Here is a 23,707-nt window from a genome sequence, read left to right on the forward strand (position 1 = left end):
TGGTTCGCAGGTGGTTTCTTTTAGAGAGAACACCAAAAGCACAATCCACAAAAGAAAACCGTGATAGTTGAACTTCATTAAAATTAAAATCTTCTGCTCTGTGGAATGCTGTGTTTATGGAGTGAAAAGACAAGCTACAGAGTGCAAAAGTATATTTATAAAATATACATTTAATGTAGGATTTATCTTGAAAACACAGAAAGGAATCTTAAAGCTTTTTTTAAGTTTATTTATTTATTTTGAGAGAGAGAGAAAGACAGAGAGAGCATGCAAGTGTGGGAAGGGCACAGAGAGAAGGAGAGAGAGAATCCCAAGCAGGCTCTATGCTGTCAGGGCAGAGCCCGACGTGGGGCTCAAACCTTGACATTATAACTTGACCTGAAACCAAGAGTCAGACCTAAGTGACTGAACCCCCCAGGTACCCTGAAATCTTAAAGCTTAATACGAAAAAAACAGCTATTAAAGAATGGGTAGAATATCTGGAGAGACACTTCACCAAAGAAAATATGCAGATGGCAGAGAGCCATGGGAAAAGAGAGTCCGCATCCTCTTACTACGGAACTGCAAACTAACAGTGACATACCACAGCATACCTATTAGCACGTCTAAAACCCAAGTCCACAATATCCTCTGATGGTCCAGTTGCAGAACAGCAGCAGCTCTCATCCGTTCCTGGGGGGAATGCACAGTAGTACCTCCACCTCGTAAGACAGTCTGGCAGTATCTTATCAAGCTAAAAAAAAAAACCCATACTTGACCATTTGATCCCATAATCAGTCTCCTAGGCACTTAATCAACAGGTGTGAAAACATAAAACCTGTATGCAGAGGTTTACAGCAATTTTATCCAGAATTATTAAAAACTAGACACAATCAAGGGTCCTTCAACAAGTGACTAGAAAAAGAGACTGCTGTACAATCATACAATGAAAAATTATTCTGTAATAAAAAATGAGCTACCAAACCACGGAAAGACATGTATGACATCTTAAATCAAACTGCTAATTAAGAGAAGTCAATCTGAAAAGGTTACATTAGTGTATGATTCCCATTATATGACATTATGGCTACAGAAAGATGAGATCACCAGTGGTTTCTATGAGATTAGGAGAAGCAGGAAGGGCTGCGTTGGGGCACAGCAGGGGGTTTTGGGGAGGAGTGAAATTATTCTGTATGGCAACTGTCACGGGGAAGATATGGCACTGTGCATTTGTCAAAGTTAGTATATATGTCCCCAAAGTCATCTTGATGCATGCAAATTTTTAAGTCACTAGGACATAAGAATGTCCTAAGAAGGAATGGAAAATGTGGCCACACAATCCAACTGTGTCACCCATGTGTGACACAAGTCCACTGAAGGTGGCAGAGAGAGGCCGTTCACCTATGTTAACTCTGGAAATGAGCGGAGTCTAAGACCAAAAGCAAAAGGCAACGTACGTAAGCACTGGACGTTAGTTGCTAAAGCTGCTTCCGCGTGATTACGCTACCACCCAGCAATAGCACTGCTAGGAATTTACCCAAGGGATACAGAAGTGCTGATGCATAGGGGCACTTGTACCCCAATGTTTATAGCAGCACTTTCAACAATAGCCAAATTATGCAAAGAGCCTAAATGTCCATCAACTGATGAATGAATAAAGAAATGGTGGTTTATATACACAATGGAATACTATGTGGCAATGAGAAAGAATGAAATACGGACTTTTGTAGCAACATGGATGGAACTGGAGAGTGTGATGCTAAGTGAAATAAGTCATACAGAGAAAGACAGATACCATATGTTTTCACTCTTATGTGGATCCTGAGAAACTTAACAGAAGTCCATGGGGGAGGGGAAGAAAAGAAAAAGAGGTTAGAGAGGGACAGAGCCAAAGCATAAGAAACTTAAAAACTGAGAACAAACTGAGGGTTGATGGGGGGTGGGAGGGAGGGGAGGGTGGGTAATGGGTATTGAAGAGGGCACCTTTTGGGATGAGCACTGGGTGTTGTATGGAAACCAATTTGACAATAAATTTCATATTAAAAAAAAAGAATGGATTGATTCTAGGACTGGGGGAGGAAACACACAAGGTGAGCCTTGAACATCTTGCAAGAACAGAAATTAAGAAGCACTAAACACACACACACACACACACACACACACACACAAAATGATGGAGGTATGTTACAGAGACACAAGATCAAACCCCAAGAATTCTCAATACCCAAAGTCGAAACAATTTGAGAAACAAAATAAAGAAAGACAATAAAGCGATAGGAACATAACCCAAAGTGTACAATGTACATCCATGAATCCATGGTGTAAATAAATGATCTAATTAACTAACAGAGGAGAAGAGATAAATCTGTCATGCACTAAGATGCCAAATAATTTATATCTGGGATATAATTTATACTCCGCCCTTAAGGATATGGAGCATAACTCCTCATCCCTTACATTTGGGCTTTGCACAGTAACTTCCTTCCAGAATAGACTAAAGAAGTGGTCAGTGGAAGAGGAAATTTATAGCAGAGAAACTCGACAAGCACCACTTCAACCAAGTGATCAACTCAACATCTCTATTGATCATTCATACTGATAATGGGTTCTCTTGATACAAGGAGAAGAAACGGTGCTTTACCTCTGTGATCTTCTTCCCATATACACATAACCCATGTCTGCTTATGAAGAAAACATCAGAGAAATCTCAAATAACGCAAGTACACCAAATATCTGATCGGTACTCTTCAAAGAGTCAAGGACATTAAAACAGAAAGTGTGAAAAACTGCCAGAGAAAAAAGGAGCCTGAAGAGGCATGGCAAATGCAATGTGGTATTCAGATAGGATCCTGAAACTTAAGAAATACACTAATGGAAAAACCAAGGGCATCTGAATAAAAAATGGATATTTGTTAATAATAATGTATTATTTATTACTGGTTCATTAATTGTAACCAATGGACCAGACCAATGAAGTTACGTATAACAGAGAAAACAGGATGGGGGTATATAAGCATTCTTTGTACTGTCTTCGTAATTTTTCTATAAATCTAAAACTGCTCTAAAATAAAAGCTTTAAAGACATAACCCCAAGAAACTTTTTTTCCTCTCAAAAACAATACCAAACAGTAAACAATAAACGCTAACTTTTTTAAAACCCTTACCCAGACTTCTACATTCAGTGATCCTAATGGGCTGTGGCAAGCATATTACACACACACACATACACACACACACACACACACACACACACACACACACACACACACAATTATCTCAGTAACTGGTGTAATGTGCAATTAACTAGGGAGCAAATCTGTAAAATACAATGGCAGCTGACCCTCCCAGAAGCCCTACCAACTCCAGTCTTCCAAAGTGCACACAGTCAGAAGCATCCCCCCCAATTCTCTGTTAGCCTTTCCTACAATGGATTTCATGAGACCCTGTAGAGTCATTAGGATCCAAGCTGTGGTAAACCACCCCAATATTTACTCTTCTTAATGAGATCAAATAGCTTAGAATATTTAACAGCCTGAATTCTCTGGGGTGGATTAAATTTATCTTGGAGAGGTATTCCAGAAAAGGCAAAGCCAATAGAGAGAGAAAATAACCATCAGCCATCCTAGGCTCATGTGGGTAAGTCCCAGAGAACTATGGGAGAGATATACCTTGACACCCATGCTTCTAAGCCAGTGCCAGCCACTCCCACTCCTGAACTATCACATGAAAAAATAAACCCTTTTTTGGGCAAGCCACTGAGTGACTGAGTGAAACGCTTAACTGATTTATACTTGCCTGCGTTGTGTTTTCTAACCAGGAGGATGTTTACACAATTCTCGGGCATGCCGTCCACATGGCCTTTGCTCGTGGTATTTCTTCCGACAAGAATACGTTTACTCAGCTTATTCACCTGATAAATACCTAATGCCTTGTTAAGATTCACTTTACAAATGACTCCCTTGGTTGTACACTTTCCCCAACCTCCTCGCTCCCCAGGAAAAAATGTTCATTCCCCCCACAAACTCTGTACAAACCATTATCCTAACCCTCAGCCCAATTAATTTCAGGAATATGTTTGAAAATCTCCCCTCCTTGACTGTATGTCTACCAAGATCAAGGAATAACATACTTAACTTTTATATCTCAGTTGTTGATGTAGGACACACTAGGACTACTACAATATGTATTGGCTAAATTAATGAAGGCTAAATTAATAAATTAATGAATCTTCTCATTCATCACAAGAAATAAAATGAGCTGATTTCTACTTGAGACTTTACCTAAGTTTGTTTAGCATTTACCCTTGTTCACCACAGACACATACACACATGTAAACACACGTGCACACACACACACATACACCAACCTACCAATGAACAAATGGACTCAGTCACCCTCACTTGCCCCTGAACAAGTCTCCTATCTGGGGGAACATGGTGTGCAGGAACACCTGTCTTCTTGGGTCCCAAACAATTCTATTTACTTGCTAATTCATCCATTATAGAAAGGAAGAGTTTCTGTCATATTTAATCTGCAGATCCTCTCAATACAGACATGTGATTGGTGAGTAATGCATCTATTTCAATAAACTGCCCTTAGAACGAGTAATTGGAAGTCTCACAGTTTATTAAATGTGACGCTGTGCATACTTCACATCCCATTCTCACAAAGCTTTGACGACAAAAATTCCTAAACCCGGTAAAAAGGAAGCTCTGTCCCACAAGCAGCTCATTCATTTTCAGTAATGCTTCATTTTTTTTTTTAAGTTCTGACACAACGGAATTTGGACAGTTAGATTTTCTTACATTGTGGTATGATCGTTCAACATGTTATTAAATACTGTCTGGTATTTTAAAATAAATATTTTATACAGTACACGATACAGTATTTTTCATCTATTTTACCTGAAATTAAAAACAAATTCACATTAGACCGTAATTAATTTCCCTTGAAAATTCTAACTATGTTATTGTAAATATATCAATTATCCAAAAATGTCAGTAAATTCTAATACTAATTCTTAGCTTGAACACATTCTAAAATCTGAAAGACGTGCTTGCTGTGTGAAGTGAAAATAGAATAAGGATGAGATTTAATTAACCTTGACATCCCTTTCACTATGTCTTAAAAGGATGTCTTTCATGAAATTTTAGATATTATTAAGCTATCTTCTTATCAGTCTCTGCAATGATTAACTCTGAATGATATACACCTTTGGTTCAGATAAATAATCAAAATCTAATGAGTTGTGACAGACATTTTAAAATGGCGGCGATATTAATGTGTAGTTCATCACATCTGACAACATGGTTAGGCAGATGATATACCTTCCTATTATGATGTGTTGTTATCGCTAATTTTGAAGTATTTTTGTCATATATATTATAATCTGTAATACTGAAATAATAATTACACCCAAAGAGTTAATGAGTTATGTGAAACCATTAGGAATTAGCTGCAGAAGGCAAAGACAGACCAAGGGAAGGCACCCCTTGAACTAAGAAGATTTGACAAAGCTACCGTGACTTTGCAGAAACAGAAGGGGATCGGGAGCCAGGAGAGGCTCTGAGAGCATAATTCCCAATTCACAAATGCCTCAGATAGGATGCCAAGCTGGCACCACGTATGGATGGATCATCTTTCTGTTTTAAGAACGAAAGGAAGTTACAAGTTACAAAAAAAAATTGCTCTTCTAGCAATGAAGCACAAATTATATCACAAGCAACTTATTTCAGAAACAATTGTGTCTATAGTTTCGAACGTGAGGTTTGGGTCTTAAGGCACAAGCCATGCTTCTTCCTGTGCACCAATTAAGAATACTTCCACATGCACACTCTGACTACAGAATTGCTTCCAAGTAACAATATCCAAGCACTTTGAGTTCAATGAAGAAAAAATATGCCTTATAATTTGTAAACAAACAAATGAAGGAATCGTGGGAGACTGTCGATTGTCTTAAAAGTGTTAAGGATAGAACCATTAAAAAACAACAAAATACATCTACATGGATAATATACTACTTAGAGCGAAAGGGCAGTCACCAAGAGTTAAGTACAGTTTTCCCTTTCAGGTCCCCTAAGTACAGAAATCCCTTAAAAAATGTTACTATGTGTGTGTGTGTGTGTGTGTGCGCGCGCACGCGCGTGTGCATGCATTCTGAAGTAATTCTGGAACGATGCACATCACCTGCATTAATAGTTATTCTGCTGGTTGGTGGAATTAACATTGAATTTCTTGCTTATCTGCATCTTTATTTTTCTACTTATAAAGTATTATATAATTATGTTTTAAATAATTAAAAAATAGAAAACACTATAAAACATTTAGAAGTAAATAAGAACTCTTTTTACATTACTCAAAGGATTCACTAAATATACTATATTTAGTATCTTCACTAATATACTGAAGATATTAAAATGACTTTTTGATGCCTAAAGTTTGAAGTATATAAGATTTCTCTAGGGAGGATGGATTGGGGATCATTTTTTTTTGAGTGAATATGTCTTTTTCTTAATAACAGAAGATTCACAATTTAAAGCTAAAGTTTTTAGATTCCTAATTTGGACAGAAATCTGTGTTAATGAAATAACATCTGTTCCTTAACAACCTAAATTATAAAATTGTGGACTCTATCCTCTTTAAAGATATTATTCTTCTGTATGATATCCCTAAAGGCAAGTATGGAGGATATACATGGTTCTTGTAATGCTAGTATAATCTAGATGACTTCTAAATAAAACAGATACCGCTGTCTGGCCAGTGACAGGGCACAAAATCAATGCCCTTTCCAAACTTAGTGAGCCACCTCCCCATATCTTAGACGTCCTTAGGGTGTCTGGGTCCTAGAGATATGTGCACTGGCTGCTGGAAAGCATGAGTGGCCAAAGATTTTAGAGTAATTTATGCTGAAATGATATCACACAACTGTCAAAGAAGCGGCCAGAAATGATGCACACACACAGATATCTGACTCACACAGACACAGGAAAGAAAACCATCCCCTTTCTCTCCGTGTGTCTAAAAAAGAACTAATTTTCATATTCAATCTTCAGAAGAAAGCATCCAGTTATCCCCTTTCTCAAAGAGAGACTGAGCTCCTCCAACTTCTAAGGATATCTATTGCAATGTTCTCTAGGCCACCACAATTCGGGGATGCAAATGATCTCGTGGCTCTCAATGTCTAGAGAGAAGGGAGACCCCTTGCCTTGACTTAAAGGTGACTTACCAACCAAGAAAGCAAGGGTGACCGCTTGCATGTGCACACAGCACCAACACCACCAAACGCATTCCGTGTCTTGTTTCCTGAAAATATCTGATCAGCGCACACACAGCTCTGACCTCTAGCATCAAACATGAAATCGACACCCAATGCTTGCAAATAGCTTATTAGTAGTGACAGTCAATTAGCAGTGTTTTTGTAACTCCCCACAGTAAGGAAACAAATAATCCAAAGGATAAAATCAAATTTATAGGACTCTTAGTACCAGGGTTGGCCAAATACTCAGTCATATTTTCACGAAGTCATCAGGTGGACAAATTCGAGTGGTTGAGATCAGTGTCCCTTCCTTCCTGTGCAGACGTCATCATGGCTGACAAAAGATAAAAAGGCATGTACAAGGGGCAGAAACGTGGGGAATTCTATGGTAGTCATCACACCTTTGAAAAATTTAGGGCTGGGAACATTTCAAAGAATGATTTTGAACATCACTTGTAACCACACACACACACACACACACACACACACACCATAAAACCTTTTAAAACTGCATTATGTTTTTGTTCAGTGCCTGACTGGATGTGTAGTAGCAGAGCTGACTTCAGGTAAAGCATTTGCTAAATTCGGGGGTGAAGAAGGGAAGGATGCTGTTTCATCCGTTAGCTACATACCATATTATCTTGCTATACTATTCTTTCCATAATCAACACGTCTATTCCGTGAAGCCTGTAATTCACCCTGAAACAGATTCGAAAGAAATGTCTTCAACATGCTTAGTGTAAGCCTCTTAAATCATTCTTAATTAACACCTAATTTCTATCATGAGCCAAAACATTATTTAATGACTTTCGAGAAAATAAAAGATGATAAGGCTTTTTCAGGATTAAAACCCTTCTTTTTATTATTGCGCTTGTCCTGGGCCTTCACCACCATCAATTTATGACTCTGTCTTCACAGCAAATGTTATGTCCATAAGTAGCGGGTGAATGCATGACCCAATTGGTCACAGACCATCCCAGTTTCTCTCTGTGGTTTTGATGTTGGATTTATCTAGTACTCCTCTTTCCCTCTCAAAAGTGCCCTGGTTTGGCCGATAAATCACACTGTCACTTTGTATACAGGGTAAAATTCCTAGATCAACTTTGGTGAGCATCTAAATACAAATGTTCAAGTGTAACAAGCCTTGGAAACTATCTCCCTAGAGATCAAGGCTCTTCCAGTTTAGGGGGAAATGGTAAGATAGCACAACCATGGGCTTTAGGTACAGGGCTAGGCACAATTTCAAATCTTCTGCGACAAGCTGAACCACATTAATAAGTGACCTCTAACTCCCAGTTTTCTTATAGAGCAGATGATTTGGCTGAGCCAAAACAAAGCAAAACAACAAAACAAAACAAAACACCTCAAAAGGAGCTTGCTCATTGAATATGTCATGTTTCGAGGGATCCTTGTGAGATAAAATTAGCCTAAGAAAATCTGGGACAAAATGTCAAGGAGATTGAGCTCTTTCTTCTTCCAGAATAAACTTTTGGGAGCATTTCAGAAATATTACTAATTTATTCTCTTCAAATGTTGCTCCAAAGAAAGGGATACTTCTTGTGTTAGAGGCCACCTAATGATATTAGCATTCTTTGCAGATAAGGGGAAGCATCAGGGAGTAAACATCACTCAGAACGATGAATGATTTCAAACTAGGACTGACTCTATCTCTCTAGATCTCAAATTTCTAATTTGGTAAGAAATTCTCTCTCAAAACTATTTAACACAATTCCACTATATGAAATTTCTATTCATTTAATATTTTTTCTTACAATTTTCAAAATCTCAAGCTAATCAAAACCCATTTTCCCTCAACCTTTCACATTTATCTTCTATAAAGGTCACGCTGTGTGTAGATATGGCATAGGTGATAAAAACCAAATGAGTCGCAACTTTCCTACCTTAAGGGGCGTCAGGGATCTGAAGTGATAATATTGGAGGTCTGAAAAAACTTTGACACAATAAAAATTGTGTTTTCTTTGAAAGTCTTTATAGCACTACTAAAATGTCCAATACTGTTAAAAAGTACTGGAAATGTATATGTGTTTGATTAAAACAGTAAAATAGTTATTAAAGAAAACACTGTATTTTATAGGCAAACACTTTGCAAAATAGGTTCCATGCACAGAAAGCCATGTTAAAAAAAACAAAAACAAAAACATCCCTATTGCTTTATGCAAAGCTAGCATTATTTCTGTCTACTCAGTAACATCCCATAATAGGATCCTATTGTTCTTATCCCAGTTCTATGATGAAGGACCGCATGGCCCTCAGCTCTTTGTTCCTATACGTATGTTCCGTAAGTTAGGTTTGAGCTTGTCCTGTGTAGCCACCATGGGAGAGATTTTCTGCTGTGTGTTCCCCTTTCAATAAGATCTTCACGGTACTATGGCAAGTACATAACAGAGTACTGTTGGGTTACTCTCCACCAATTTAAGTAAAATTAGTTGTATTTTATTGGTGCATGAAATTAGTGTATTTGGTTACATAGTACCAAAACTTGGTGGCTTCGACAACAGAAATTTCTTGGGAGATCAAGGTGTTAGCAGCACAGTGCTCTAGGGAACCCTCTCTGGCCCCGTCCCAGCATCTGGTGTTGGCCACCATTCTTGGTGTTTCTTGGCTTATGGACCCATTGCTCCGGGCACGTGGCCACCTCGTGCCAGTCTGCCATCACCTCATCTTGTCTCCATGCGTGTCTGTCTCTGAGGCCAAATTTCTCTTTGGTATAAAGACAGCAGTCGCACTGGAATAAGACCAACCTAAAGGATCTATTTTAAGTTGAGAACAATTAGCAACGCAGCAACTATCTCTTCCCAGACCTCCACACTGGCACTGCCATTTTTCTGAATTTTCTTTTTTTAATCTTGTGGGTAACACTTATGTCTCCTTACTCCTTCTGTTTCAGCCCTCTGATGACTACCGAAGTCGCGTGTCTCTCCAATTATATCCTAGACATCCAAACTTCTTCCTATCGAGTTTACTTTACAGAATCTCCTTGTGCATTCGAGATACTCATTTTTTGTTAGTATTAGATAACTCCAATTCTTCTCCCGGTATTACCTCTCTTTTGACTTTGTAAAGATGACCGCTGTTGACCAGAAATCGTTAATTTTGCTGTATTCGTATCCACTGGAGTATTTGCCTGTGAGTTAAAATTGTGGTTTTTTTTAAAGCTAATAAATTCATCTCCCCAAAGGGTTATAAAAACATTAATTTTTTTCCATTAGTTTAAGAGTTTTATATATTTCAGCCACTAATTCATTGGGATTTATTTTGAATATGTATGATATGGGGATTCTATCTGAAAATTCACCTTAATTAGCTAGTTTGCCCAATATGATCTACGATTCATCTTTTTCTCAATAATTCGAGGTTTCACTTGAGACATGGTATACCAAGTTCTTCAATTCTTGGTCTCTTCCTTAGAATTTCTAGACCTTTCATTAATTTATTTGTCTGTTTCTGTAATTTACTACATACTGTGTTTTTACTCCAGTATTTTATGTATTAGTATTTAATAGTGATTTTATCTCCTTTGATCTTATTTTTCAAACTGTCCTAGATATTTATGTGTTCTAGGTTACAGACTTTAGGAAAATATAAATTGAAGAGTCAAAAAGATAATAAGATCCACTTTTCAACTTCCTTAGCAAAACCAAGTTGTAGAAACTTTCATTGAAATCACAATGAATTTAAAAATTAATACAAATATAACTGTTCTTATTTTAGCTAACTTTTAAGATCCTTTAACAGAATTTAAATCTCACCCCACAAATATCTAGCGCATACTTTGTGATGTCAATTTCTATTTATTCTTTGAGGATTTTGTGGGTTTTTTCATAATATATTTTCTAGACTTTTAGTGCCATAGACACTTTTTGTAAATGGATTACATATCCAGATATTTTACCTAATTCTTTCTAATTTTTTTCTAATATTTGGCTAGTTACATATTTAATTGCAAAATCACATAACCATGTCTTCTGCAAGTTATTTTTTATTACAATTTTCTACTGCCTAATTCATACTCATTTTTATTGCCTTGCCTAGAACTTCTAGTTCTATGTTGAAGAACATTCTTTCCTTGATCATAGAAACATTTCTGCCTTGTTCTTAGACATTTCTTAGAAACACTGAGTCAAAAATTTCCGTCTTGCATATGCTCTTTGTTGCAGGATATCTTAGTGGTGTATATAAAAGGAGCTCTCTTCTATTTAAAAATTTTTTTAATGTTTTTGTTTATTTTTGAAGGAGAGAGAGATAGAGCATGAGCGGGGGAGGAGCAGAGAGAGAGGGAGACATAGAATCCGAAGCAGGCTGCAGGCTCTAAGCTGTCAGCACAGAGCCCGACATGGGGCTCGAACTCACAAACTGAGATCATGACCCGAGCCGAAGCCAGATGCTCAACCAATTGAGCCACCCAGGCGCCCCTGTCTTCTATTTTTAATTTCTGGCTAGCGCATCCTGTCAGATACTTCTTCAGCATGCATCAAGAAGGTTATGCTATTCCTCGATTCCATTAATTAGGTAAATTATATTGTAATATTTTCTGGTGTATAATTTCTGAAATTCCTTCTGAAGCCATTTTTCTTTTCAGTGAGCAGCTATTATAGTTTCTCAAATTATGAATTTTGGTTACTCGAAAGAGAGCGCCAGGGTAGCATACTGAGTATTTAGGAAAAGCAGGCCTATCGTCACTTTTTAAGTCCTCACATACAGTGTGAATATTTATCTTCCCTCCAATCCTGAGGACAGCTCAGAGGAATAATGGCTTGCCAAAAAGCACTTGGAAAATGGTGACTTCTAAATTGGCTCTTTCTTTGCAAAGTGTTTTGGACTTTTTAGGAGGTGCTGTATTAAGACTTTCTAATGAACTTTAATTTGCAAATCATAGTTGACTCTAATTTGCAAATTCCATGTATTAATGTGAGTCAAGAATAGTTAATATTAAGTGTTGTTTCATCAGGTTACAAAAATAACAGGAGAGTCATCAGCGTGGTGTTTATTAATACAAAGAACACTTGGAACACGGTGTGGTCTCAGCAAAACAATGAACACACTCATGCATATCAGACAGCAAACAGAAAATCCCAAATGCGAACTGAATAAATCCTTTTCAGGAAACCATTTGCCTTCAGCCTGATGAAACTCCTATCCGTGAGGTTGACTTTCAGTGAAAATGACACCCAGTAACCACGTGTGCAATATTTTCTGCTTAAGTCTTTCCTAAGAGGCTGTGGCCCTTCCTTTTCTGTTAACAAAATGTCCAGGGGCTTCTCCCCCCACCCTCACTGAGTGCATTTTATAATATTTAAATAGCAAGATTGTCTAGAGTAATGGGATTAGCCATCACTCATTTATTGAGTGATTAATATTTGTGGCTTACTGGGCTGGGAATCCGAAGGTGGACAGCACTTATTAAACCGTGCGTTCATTTTGTGATGTATTTACCACCTCTACTGGATTGCAAAACCTATGAATGCAGAGACTCTGTTTCGTTCTCCATTTTACTTTCTTGATCTAGCCACGGTCTGCTGCAGTTCTGGAACAGGGCAAGTGCACCATAAATGTACGGTGAAAAAACAGTGAAAGGATGAAGGAAGTGTGAGCAGAAAGTTCGACAAGAATCCAGGGGACACGGTAATGGGGAATTAGTGGACACAAGGCATTCAGAGTAATTAATAAGGCCAGAGGTCATAGATATAGAAAAGGGGGGGGGGGAGAAAAGAAAACATACTTGCAATCAGATTTCATTTTTTTCCTAAATACATTCTAATTCATTAATCTTAAGTCCCCATTAAGCTATCCAATTCTGTCAAATAGTGGTCTAAACAGAATTCCTGAGTTATAGCAATATTAGCTTTATAACAGAGTCTAGTGTATTTATGTTGAATTTTTAGAAGCCACTGAATTCTCAACATTGAATACCCATGAGGGTTTAAATTGCTTTGAAGGCTGGTCAGTATGTCAAGAACACTTCATTGCAGACTAAGGATTTTGCACTTTTATTAAAATCATAGATGAGGAAAAAAAACTATTTTTGTTCTCTTTCTTGGAGACAGAGCATGCAAGCAGTGGAGGGGAAAAGAGGGGGAAGAAGGGAAAAGGTGGAGAGGGGGAGAGGGAGAGAAGGAGAGAGAGAGAGAGAGAGAGAGGAGAGAGAGAATCTTAAGCAGGCTGCACGCTCAGCATAGAGCCCAATGCGGGCTCAATCCCATGACCCTGGGATCCTGACCTAAGCCGAAATCAAGAGTCAGATGCTTAACCGAATAAGCTCAGCCACCCAGGTGCCCCAGGAGCAAAACTATTCTTAACAAAACAGCAAGCACAAATCATATCCATTCACAAACAAGAGATCTTTGGAAGACAAGAAAAGGACCCCAGAAACCTTTCTCACAATGACAACAGTGCACTCAACTGTGCTTTTAGCTTCAACAGCACCATCTATGGGAGACGAGAGTTAATGTCACCTGTCGGTGTGAGGCGGGTGCATTTATTTTGCTCACCATTTGCTAATTGAAAAACGAGAGGGTAAAATGCTCTAGGAGCCCAAGTGCATCATCTCATTTGGAGTTGCAGCAAACCGCCCTACAATTCTAACCAGTGGTGAGATGGGGGAAAAAAATCAGGAGAAGAGACAGTGAATTGAAGGATGTATACCGATTATAAATGCAGTGGTGCCTTCCAGACTTATCTCCTTGTCCCTGGAGACCGTCAGCCCTCCCAGGTACCACATCAGCATTCCTACGGTCTCTGACGGCTGCCTACCCTGGATTTGCAATATCAGAGACGGCACCTGAAAGAAATACAGGGACCTCAGATTTCCAAGTACTGCGTTAAAGCTGTCTTTACTCACCTACTATCTCACCTTACCAAATTTACTTTCTTGGTCAACTATCTCCGAGCTTAACCCTTCTTGTGCATGTCCTCATTTCATGAGGCACTAAGGATTCGATGATGCTTTGAATTCTCTGCATATTACATTTATGCCGATCGTCTCCATGGTTGCAATGAGTTTTGACAGCTATATCAAAAGCTTCTGCTCTTTTTTCCATTAGGTTTCATAGCCAAGAAGACCTTTTTGGAGAATTAGAAGGTTAATCTTAAAAAAAAAACTTAAATAAATGATTTTATATTTATTTTTGTTTTCTTAACTTCAGTTGGCATACGAACTATGTGTTATCAATACTATATCAGTTAAGTATTCATCTTTCTATGCCATTAATAGCACTAATAAGGAGGACAGACAAAGGGTTGAGTGTGCCAGGAGAGAGCCCCCTTTCCAATGATACCACCAATTAATCACCTGGCTTTTAAAACTAGAGTTGTTCAAATCTGCTCAAAGTCAACTTAAATATACAACACTCAGCCTAAATAGGAAAAGAGGAAAATCCTTTATCATTACGTTACTTAATATTTTTCTGAAGATTTTCGTTGTGTAATCTAGACCTAAAAAATTTGGAAGAATGCAAATTTAAGATGGAAAAGCAATTGTAATTCTTTTCAGACTGTGTGACTTCATCCCTTGTTACGGGATGAACTGTGTGCCATCCACCACGCACCCCCCCAAAAAAAGACATGTTGAAGTCCTAACCCACCCCTAAATCAGAACGTGACCTTATCTGGAAGGAAGGTTTTGCATATGTAATTCGTTAGGATGACGGGTTAAGAGGAGGGATAGGGTGGGTTTCTAGACCAACGTGCCCCCTACTCATAAGAAGATGGCCCTGTGAAGACAGAGGCACATGGGGAGAGAACTGTACAATGATGAAGGCAGAGTGGAGGAATGTAGCCACAAGCCAAGGAGTCCCAAAGATGCCAGTGGGACACCAGAAGCACAGAATTCCAATCCAGGCTTCAGAGGTAGTGTAGTTCTGCCAGAGCCTTGATCTCCCACTTGATTTCCTACAGTTCAGCGCACGGTGTAACAAACTGTCCAATGCCCTCTTCCTCCTTCTGCACCAAATGGAACCCAGGGACTCAACCTAAGTCTTTTGCACTGAAACTTCAAGAACAGCACGCTCTTCAGTGGGCTTTCCTCAGACCTAGTGCTCTGCCTCATGTGTTTTATGACTTATTCATTGTCACGTCCTGCATTCTAGTTCCATCTCCTGTGTATTATTTATCTCTCTCAACTGAAATAAGAGCTCTTTGAAGATGGAGACAAGGCCATGTGTTTATTCTATATCTCTTGAGAATACTAAGGAAACAAAAAGTAACCTGAGTGATATTCTTGAAAAGAAAGCTATAGAGCAAGATTAATCACCAATTCAGTGACCATGCAAAGCCAGAACACTCCATGTCATGGTAGTCTTTTCTGGTCTTAATAAATAAACACTGAGACAAGAAAACTGAATACTTCATTGGCTTCTGACCAGAGCAAGGCTGTCATCTGATTGTGTCTTCAGTGCACCTGCTGCTAAGCACAGGGAAGACGCCCGGCTTCAGCCGCTAAGAGCAGAGCACCGTGGACGCTCTGATGATGGCTTTGTCGCCCAATCCACTCATCTCACAGCACAGTAGGAAATGAGTGAATCTTAAATAAGTAATTTAGAAGCTATTTCAATCCTATCAGTTTCCACAGCCAAAAAAGCAATGCAAGAAAGTGACGCTAATGGACAGATATGGCATGGGTTGAGTCCCATGGGTAAAGGGACTGAGCATTCTGGGCAGAGCATGGATGGATCTCCGGTCTCGCTTGCTCTGTTGTAATTAAGACAAGTAGGCAGAAAAGAAAAGCAGAAAGAGCAGGATGACTTGGAGAAAATTCTAAGTGCTTCACGGAGGCAGTCTGAAAATCTGAAGATTGCAGTGATTGTCAGAAACGGACTACTTTCCAGTCACCTGTAATAAAAAAAAGGACTCACTGGGACACTGACACCAAAAGCAAGAATTGGGGAGGGGGGAGAAAGGAACACAGCAATAGAGAAGTGAATGTTGAGCAGCTGCTGCGGATCCCATTTTTTCCTTTGCTTGTCATTTTCTCTCTGGTTTTTATTTCTAATCTGATACTCGCCCTTGACCAGCCACAGTAGATGAATGGCACTGAGACCCAGCATACCCTCACCGATGCAGGCCACTCTGTGTCCATGCCTATGTCTCCCCTTTTACATACATCCACGTGGATACCCTCCTCCAAAGTGTCTTAGGATTCCCACCAGGGAAGAGTGAATACCCCCTCATGTAAAACATGTTTCACAACCCTCTGTTCCTCCCGCTAGTTACCTTAAAGCTCCATGAAATGAAAAGGATGTCCTCTTAATCAAACGATGGAGAACTCCTGCCCGAGGCTCCTGACCCCTTAGATAGAAGAAAGAACTTCCTGGCAGGGAACGTTGTTAAACGTCAAAATGATTTAGCAATAAAGGTTGTGGAATCCTCTCCCCTGCAAATCTTCCAATCTAGGATGAATCACGCCCCTGAAAACCTGTTGACACCACATGACTTTTGAAAAGGCAGGGTAGACTGGTTCCGATGCCAAAAATTAACTAGTATGGAAAACTGTCAAAGGCACAAAGGCGAACATCTGATTCCTTCCAGCCCCAGCAATGGATCCTCCACACCCAACTTAAAAGGGCTAAATGGAGTTAAGCTTCTGCCTGACTTAAGCACGTTATAAATGATCTTTCCGGACCAGCCAACCTCTTTCACTCAAAGAGATTATTTTGTCCCTCATGGAAGATGCCCAAATCCTTAGTATGTGGGCTCCGGGAGACTCTAACAGGGATGCAAACTCATTAACCTCTACAGGAGATCTTCAAAGTTTCCAGAGCTAGCAGGCTCCATGGGGGGGGGGGGGGGGGGGGCGGGGAGAAAGGACATTTCTAATTTCTCTAAGCAATTGCTTCTTTATAGAGTTTCTAAAAACAGAAACCCTTACTCATTAACTCAGCATATTATTAATAAAGAGCAAAATGAGGACCCTTGCTTCTTATTACTTTGAAAAATCAAAGCTAAATACATCAGGCTCTGGGACCGTCCCCAGAAGGCTGAGCAGACCCACAATACAGGCATTTTAGTGTAACTAAGAGCCAGCAAACAGGTGAGTTTCGGTTCCAAATGACAATCTGAAACCTAGTGGTGACGAAATACAGGGCATGTGGAAAGACCCTGGCATTAAGTCTGCGTTAGAGCTCAGTCATATTTTACCTCTTGCCACAACTTTTTTCTTATTTTCTCAAGAATGTGCTCTCTGGTGACACTTCAGGAAAATCTGCTCTCTTTGCAGATGCCAAGGCTTCATCAGGCTCCCATCTTTTTCTGCTCTCCTGACTGGGGAGGCCAACCAGGCTGTGCAGCCCTTACCTTGTAATGAAGTCACATCTAAATGATCTCATATCTTCTTACTTTCTACCAGACCTCACCCTTGTCCTAGGTGTCCAATCCAACCTGCAGGCACTGGCGATGGGAAGAATAAGGGGAGGTATCCCGAAGTCTTCCATATAGAGAAGAGGTAGGTAATTTACTATCCCAGGACCACAAAGATCGTAAGGGATCTTCATCCCCAGGCTATAAATCTCCCCGCTGTCCTTCAATCAAGTCCGGGTATATCCCAAAGTGCTAGATGGGCTTGTTGTTTTTGGTTATGCTCGCATCTTATGTGTCTAAAGCTGTGGTCTCTTAAACATATTTTCTTCAAGTGTTTATCAAATGCTTATTAAGAAGAGGGAAATATTCAGGAAAACAAGATGAAAACCCAGTGTCAAATACCCACGATCCTGTCTAACTTCTGCCATGATTCTCCCTGTCATAGACAAATATATTTAAAAATATTTAATGCTTTTCATCTATTTTTCACAGAGACAGAGCGCAAGAAGGGGAGAGGCAGAGAGAGAGAGGGAGACATGGAATCCAAAGCAGGCTCCAGGCTCTGAGCTGTGAGCACAGAGCCTGACATGGGGCTTGAACTGATGGACCCCGAGTCCATGACCTGAGCCAAAGTCGGATGCCTAACTGACTGAGCCACCCAGGTGCCCCATCTGCAAATATATTTACAAGATTTATCAACAGTAATTATCACACTGGGAGTGACCTTGCCTCCTGAATAGAAGAATCTCTCCGGTACTGTTGTAATAACTGCCATCTGATCACCTACTTTTACAGTCTTTCCTTTCCTCTAACGTCTTCCATCTTCCAATAAAATCATCCCCAAAACTACACTTGATTATGCCATCCTTCTGTTAAAGCCCAATGCCTCGCCAGTGACTACAGCATGAAATCTACATCCCCTCTCATGAGGTGCAAGACCCATTCCTACCCAGTCCTAACCTCCTTTCCCATCCTCACCCTTGACCATCTCCTTCTTGCAAAGAACTACACCAAATGCTCACACATCTGTGAGCTCACTGTTCCATTTGAAAGCTCTTTAGGTTTGTACAGACCAGAAAAACCCAGATTTTCACCACCTGGAATAATTCTCTTCTTCTCCGTGGTCCAACTTAAATGCTACCTATTTTGTGATGCTTTTTCTAATTTCCATAAGCATCGCTGGTTTTTCATGGCTTTATTGACTTCTTTGTGGTATATAATATTCTCTCCTAACAGATTTCGCTTAGTAAATTACGGACTTAAAAGAGTGAGGGGGTTGGGGGCGGGGGGGATGAACAGGTGGGGCACAGAGGGTTTTTAGGACAGTGAAAGTATTCTGCGTGACACTTTAATGGTGGATATATGTCATTATACATTTGTCCAAACCCATAGGATGTCCATGTCCAAGAGGAACCTTAATGTAAACTGGACTGTGGGTGATAAGGACCTAGGTTCACTGTGACAAATGCACCCTCTGGTGGGCGATGTTGATAATGCGGGACACTGCGCCTGCCGTGGGGCAAGGGCCATATGGGAAAGCTCTGTACCTTCCTCTTAATTTTGCTGAGAATCTAAAACTGCTGTAAAAAGTTGTCTTAGTACAAAATGGCTGAATGTTGTGTATCTGTGTACGCATGTGTGCACACGCACTTACATCCTAGACATCCAGCCACATTGTAGGCATCAGTAAAAGTGTGCTGAACAAAACTGTTAAAACGTGCCACAGTATATAGAATCCTACCCTACGTTCCCTCAGAATTCACATCTCCAGGTAAACATGTCCTGTTACAGCAGCATCTTTATCAAGAGCTGTCACTTTACATGCAATGTACTTGTCTTTGCCTAAAGGTTCTATACTTTTTAAAATATTCTTTAAATTTATTTATTCATTTAGAGAGAGTGCACATGCATGAGCAGGAAAGGGGCACAGAGAGAGGGAGAGAGAGAATCCCAAGCAGGCTCCATGCTGTCAGGGCAGAGTCCGACATGGGGCTCAATTTCACCAACCGTGAGATCATGACCTGAGCTGGAATCAAGAGTCTGATGCTTAACCGACTGAGCCACCCAGGCGTACCCACCACCATGATTTTTTTTAAAGAAATACAATTACTGGGGCACCTGGGTGCCTTAGTTGTTGGGATCTGCACTGACAGCACAGAGGCTGCTTGGGATTCTCTCTCTTCCACTCTCTCTCTCTGCCCCTCCCTCGTTCATGCACGCATTCATATTGTCTGTCTGTCTGCCTGTCAGTCTCTCTCTCAAAATACACTTAAAAAAAAGAAAATGCAATTTCTATATTTAAATATAAGAAAAGAGTTACTCTTATACTTGATTTCTGTTGGCTCATCACTGTTCAAAGAGCAAGATAAACAAACCCAAAATGCCATCGTGATGTTTAGGGAAGAAAGAGAGAGAGAGAGAGAGAGAGAGAGGTCCTTAACAAAATTTCCCTTCAGATCAACCTATTTGGGAAAGCTGTGAAGAAGTAGCTCCCTAAAGGCAGGATGACAAGGGGGTCACAGGGGAGCGAGAAGACATGGACAGACTCCAAGCTGGCTAATCAGGCCCACGTGAGGTCTCACGTGTCCGTCATCATTCCAGTTTCTGTTTCTGGAAAAAGAGCGGGGCATCGGGAGTCGTGGTAGGGCCTTCCCTAAGTTTGAGAAGAACGGGCAAAGAGAATGACTTTTCCAAAAATAAAGGCAAAGCCTCCTTAGGTAAGAAGGGTGAAGGGTCTCCAGTTTCAAAGGCTTCCACAGATGAATGCAGTGTAACTTTCTTCAACAATGAGCACAGAAGGTGCAAAGATGAATGAGATCCAGCGTCAAGCCTCTAGAGTACTTAATGTGCCAGTGGGAAAGTCGATTGTATAAAAGGACAGATTTATAGAATGTGGCAAAAGGCTTTAAGAAAGGCCTGCATTTGGGGGCCCCTGAGTGGCTAAGTCGGTTGAGCATCTGACTTCGGCTCAGGTCATGATCTCAAGGCTTGTGAGTTCAAGCCCCGCATCAGGCTCTGGGCTGACAGCTCAGGGCCTGGAGCCTGCTTCAGATTCTGGGTCTCCTCTCTCTCTGCCCCTCCCCGCTCATGCTCTGTCTCTCAATATTGAATAAATATTTAAAAAAAATTTTTTAATAAAACAGCCTGCATTTTAACTCAAAACTAATTTACAGACTCCTTCCAGTTGGGACAATGATGTAGCAGGTGCTGAGTTAGGGCACCCTCCACCCCAACTGGACATTTTCCTTCTCACAATCATATGGAGAAAGGATTTCTTCATAAAGCAGGCATAGCGTAAATATGCCTTAGAAATCCTAACAGCTAACCCTTTATTCAAATGTGTACCCTTAAATAAACATAATACCAATTAAGATTTTTGTGTGTGAGATACTACAAAATAATGCAAAAATCAATCCAAATTGTGGGTTTTCCAAAAATTGAGCAAGTATCTCAAATAGCCACCATGCTATTTAGGGGTGTCAGAACCTTTAGCAAATAAGATGCTTCTTTTGTTTGCGTCAATGGTTTGCAGGGATTTAAAACTTCAAAATACCAACATAATTTCTGTGGATGACCACAATTTGTTCATTGTACTGATAGATTCAGAACATCTCTGTTAAGTGATAGTCTACAATGGTCTCGTTTTATTATTTTCATCCTTACCCATCTACATACATAAAAATGGAATATGCATCTATGAGACACATTAGAATAATTTGGGGACACATCTGTGCCTTGTGAAAAGGTACAATAAATAGTGACATTATCACCTAGTTCTTTTATTGTTCTTTGTAGCTTGTAAAACACTTTTGCATATGCGTTAACTATTTTTTCTCATTGGGGAGTTGCAATAAAATCTACAAAATTCTGAAAATAAACTGTAAAATCAACACATTCCCGATTATCTTGAGGGTTATCTTGGTGACAAAAAGTTTTCAGGCAGGAGCAGAAGTAGTGATAATTTGAGAGTTACCAGATAGATAGCATACTATTTTACGAGTCCTCTTGAAACTGTGGTAAACAGTAATGAATCCCATACACCTGACATACACAAACTTTATAATACTCTCATGGGCAAGAGCTAGTCAAAGATGAAGTCAGGGATTAAGAGCAGAACAAAAGAAGTCATCCATAAGGCAGAGAAAAAGTGAATATTTTTGTAAAAAGAAAACAAAATCTTGAGAAAAGGAAGTCATGACATTCCTATTCCTTTAAGACAATAAAAAAGCATAACTGTGATTTCCTTTTAGGAAGAAAGGAGCTTTGTCTTGAAATATAAAGGGTGGGGAGCCTGGGTGTTGAAGTCGGTTAATCAACTGACTTTGGTTCAGGCCATGATGTCGTGGTTCATGAGTTGGAGCCCCGCATCGAGCTCCATGCTGACAGTGACGAGCCTGCTGGGGATTCTCTCTCTCCCTCTTTCTCTCTCCCTCTCCCCTATTTACCCTCTCTTTCCCCCTCTCTCTCCCCCTCCCCTACTTACACATACTCTCTCTCAAAACAAATAAACTTAAAAACAAAGGAATATAAAGGGCCAGTGCTATAAACTTTGGCCAAGAGGAAACCCTGACGGAGCTAAATCTGCCAGCCCGTTTTTCCTCTATCCCACTGATACTTAACATCTGCCACACCTACTTAGCCAAGAATCCATCTTGCGGCTAAGGATACAGTGGTGAAACGATCTCTGGTCTTACAGAGTTCCTATTCTAGGGGAGAAGAGCGTTCTATTCTCATGATTCTGAAGGGTGTTTGCAGAAATGACTCAACCACAGCAATTGGAAACACTGAAGTGAATCAGACCATTTCCAAACTAGGCATCTGCGAGATTCTGTAAATTACCCTAAGCGTGGCTCAAAGCAAGGTATTCAGAAAGGCCCTGACTTCAGACATGTGCGTGCACACGCACACGCGGTATAGGATGTATGTACCTGGGAATGTGTGTTTCTGCAGCAGTGTATACGTACCGTGCGATCTGTTACTTCCACATTCTGGGCTCCTAGGAATTTCTGGCAATTTATGAAGCGCAACCCTATTTCCTGGTGTGCCAGGCTCAGTTTCAACACAACCCTCACAGGAAGCTCTGGGCGGCCCCTGACCATGGAACCTGGAGACTCAAAGCACTGCAGACGACTCACTGCCGTCTCCGGTTAAGATGAAGGAAAAGACCCAAAACAAAATGAAAGGAAACGCCCTTCACAGTCTGCATCGTGTAAAAAAGGAAACTTGCAGGCATCAGTGGATCTGAGGAGGCGAAAGCTTCTACGTAACAACAGAAGTATTATTAAGGATGACAATAATAATAATGGTGGTATCAGTAGGGACGAGCTTTCGTTGAGGGCTTCACGGTGCCTCCGTGCAGATTTCCAAGTATCCATTACAGCAAACTGCTGAGTTGGGTAACTGTGAGGACTCCCATTCACAAATGAACACGCAAAATGAGAGAGGCCTTGTCACGAGCCAGGAAGCGTAGGAGAGGGCTTCTAGGTAGTGAGCTCCCAAAGTCTATGCCACAGAGGAAGGCTGGAGTCTCCTTACGCCCTAGACATAACGAAGAGCACAGGCCCTAATCTGACTAGTGGAACATGAAATGCTATTACCCAGTTTTATTTCATATACTGTTGTTTTATGTTGGGGTTTTAACAGATTGAATGGTGATATACTCCCTTCCTCTGAGCCCATTTTGTTCCCTTAACATCTATCTTCCCACTGTGCGTTTCGGGACCCTAACCCCTATGGTGAGAGGGAAGTATTGTGTTAAAGATATATTCTTCAGAACCCAGAGTGATGGAAACCATCACTCTTATGTTTTCCATTCCAGCGTGTATGGTTAACATACAGTGTTACGATAGATTCAGGCATACAATATGGTGACTCAACAACTCTATGCATTACTCAGTACTCATCACGGTCAGTGCGCTCTTAATCCCCGCAACCTATTTTACCTACCCCCAATTCACCTCCCCTCTGGTAACCATCAGTTTATTCTCTATAACTAAGAGTCTGTTTCTTTGTCTCTCTCTCTCTCTCTTTTTTCCCTTTGCTTGTTTGTTTCTTAACTTCCACATAGAAGCGAAATCATACGGTATTTCTTTCTCTGACACAGTTCACTTAGAAGACACTCTAGTTCCATCCAAGTTGTTGAAAATGGCACAATTTCATTTC

Source organism: Acinonyx jubatus, chromosome B1 (genome assembly GCF_027475565.1).
Source record: "Acinonyx jubatus isolate Ajub_Pintada_27869175 chromosome B1, VMU_Ajub_asm_v1.0, whole genome shotgun sequence".
NCBI lineage: Eukaryota > Metazoa > Chordata > Mammalia > Carnivora > Felidae > Acinonyx > Acinonyx jubatus.